This window comes from Trachymyrmex septentrionalis, unplaced genomic scaffold, assembly GCF_001594115.1.
Source record: "Trachymyrmex septentrionalis isolate Tsep2-gDNA-1 unplaced genomic scaffold, Tsep1.0 scaffold76, whole genome shotgun sequence".
Classification (NCBI taxonomy): Eukaryota; Metazoa; Arthropoda; class Insecta; order Hymenoptera; family Formicidae; genus Trachymyrmex; species Trachymyrmex septentrionalis.
The window spans coordinates 236,278-239,003 of record NW_017305947.1 but is presented as its reverse complement, the minus strand read 5'-3'; the positions used below and the strand labels follow the sequence as shown (position 1 = coordinate 239,003).

The 2,726-nt window shown below is 29.7% G+C and overlaps 1 protein-coding gene across 12 annotated transcripts in view; it reads right to left on the bottom strand.

Annotated features, from left to right (window-relative positions):
- Positions 1-2,726, bottom strand: part of LOC108754112 (coiled-coil domain-containing protein AGAP005037) — a 105,344-nt gene that overhangs the window by 72,696 nt on the left and 29,922 nt on the right. The gene's annotated exons all lie outside the window — the stretch shown is intronic.

The window sequence follows — 2,726 nt, the reverse complement described above, 5'->3', positions numbered from 1 at the left end:
AATTTTTCTAACTTTTTAAAACATTTTTTTTAAATCTATGCTTGAAAATAATTATGATTGAAATAACATACCCGACATTCGATTTTACATATTCATTTTTTTTTTATTTTTAAAATAGATCGACGTCATTCTAATCCTTCGCAAGTTTTTCTCGGAGTAACAACTTCTTTGGACTTAGAATCTTTTGCTCTGCGGATATAGAAATAATTATGGAAAATGTATGTACAGTAAAACTCACGACAATTTTAAAGGTACTTACTCGATATATTGAAGCAGATATAGCGTGTCATTATTTCTTATGACGCTGTCGCATTTATGGCTACTTATAGCCGAACATTAAATGTTTTTCAGTACGTTTAGTAATGGCGTATATGTAATATAAACTGTAATATGCATTTTGCTAATGTAGTTGGGCAATTCAACACTTCTTAATTCTTATTGAATATTTCTTAATATTTACAGAGACTTTCTTTTACACACGTCCAATTTTTTATATAAGAAAAAAGCCGATTGGAATATTCAGGATTAAGAGAGTTCATATTATATATTAAAGCAATAGTTTTTTGTACAGTTATATTTTGAGAAACGAAATAAAGTGACAGAAAAGTAGTAAATTATTAAGTCATCTAGTTATTTTGCTTTGTGAAAAATTTATACAATCTCTTTCTAGAACACTTTTAAAGAATTCTTTTAGAAAACGAAAACTATTCTTCCAAGATGCTTTGTATTCGAGACAGCGTTTGTGAAATGCATTTCTTTTGCGGAAGAGAAGTTTTATAAATGTAAATTTGACACGTAAACTTTTAACATATTTACATTAACAACATAAATAATAATAACAACAATTTTCATAAACGCTTACTAACAGTTTGTGAGGCCCCTGGCTATTTTTGAGAGATAAATGCATGAAAATCGAAATGTGCTTTGAAAACTAATCGTGTGTTAAAAGATGTGAAAGTGTTCCGAGTGAAAGAGATATGTAACTTGAGATTCCATCAATTCCTATTAAATCAAGAACGTGAGTCTTATTTAACATTCTTCCTGATTGGCAAAATATTTTGCGTTTTTCTACAGAAAAATTCTGAATGCCGCGCATATCTCGTTTTTTTGCATTACTTTAGATCTATGTAAATATACTTTACAGTAATTGTGCAACTGCTGCTATAATAATTAATTCGAAATAGAAAGCAATATTAATCCTGTAATCTGTCTTTTTTACACAAGCAAAATTTCATTCTCAATTTTTTTCGAAATAAAGTAAAGCGGAAGTCAGTTCCCTCTCTTAAAATAATGGAAAAAACTATTTGATAATGTTAAAAAGTGACCCTGAATTTTCTCATATTTTTTAAAAGCCTAGTAAAAAAACCTAGTAAAAAAACTTGAACGAAAGATCCAGATTATAAAGGAAGTAAAAATATGATTGCAGATGGAGTGTTAAGCAATAAAAAAACGCGTATACGTGCATTGTCAATCAATTTCGTGCATGTAATGTCAATATAAAAAACTAAATATCGGAAACAAACGATTCCTTAAGACGGTTAATAGCATAATAATTTCGATCGTATCGGCTATGAAATAAAAAGTAGCTAGCAGTAAATTGTTACGCTGTACCGCGTTATACTTGCATAAATGTTCGTTGCATCAGAGTAACTTCGGCATTTAACCTGAAGGCTAAATGAGCCAATGTGCCAAGCTTCTCTCAGGCTTCTGCACGTTTACGAAGTAGAACGAGATACTGGATGTTAAATTAAATAGATAATCACATAATTAATTGGGATTTAATGAGCATGAAAACACACGTTGTTTGCTAACGGTGAGAAATAAAAAAAACGTCGCGCCATTTAAAGAGTTATCATGGATTTGATGTTAGATCTGAAGTTAACCGGCGACGCGCTTTAACTGAATAATTATTGCACTTATCCACACGCAATTTATCATTGCGTACCATCTCCCACACGACAAAAAATACAGATGTAATCTTCAGGAACGAGTACTAAGATGATCAAAGAGAGTGTTGGCAAGAATATTTCATAATATCCACAAAATATGTCGTTAGGAATTACTATTACAAACTGCAGAATCCTCGGCATTCTTTGACAAGGACAAGGCGAGCGACAATCATTCGCACCAATTATAAAATACCGTTTCACCATTCTAGAAATTCGAATGCTGGAACGAATTTATTCGCTGACCTGTTCCTAGACATTTTCAGATCACGTGCAAGAAACTTGTTAGCCACCCTGGTGTCTCACTTTTAAATTATTTATTTAAATCTGATTTATTATTATTATAGCTATATTGTACGCGCGTGCAATAAAATATACATAAAAAGAACAACTTCACATAGAAAATTTATAGCATTTAACGATAGTTTGTCTTAACAAGATATTAAATTAATAATACTCTCCTTATATTTCTAGTAATCGTATAATCATTATCAACTATTTTTATGGATGCCATATCCGCTGTTATATATATTTTTTATTATCTGTCAATCACAAAAAATCACTTCAAATTGAAATTGTCAATCACTTGAAATTGAAGTTATTTATTGACTCAACTCGCAATTACTTTATATATGTGTGTATGTAAACTATATATGATTTATAAAATAAAAAAGTAGTTAAGTGCGGAATAAAATTTTGATAGAAATAAAATTTACTGTTTTAAATACTTTTTTTCCGTAAATTATACATGTATATACACATACATATATATTGTATATG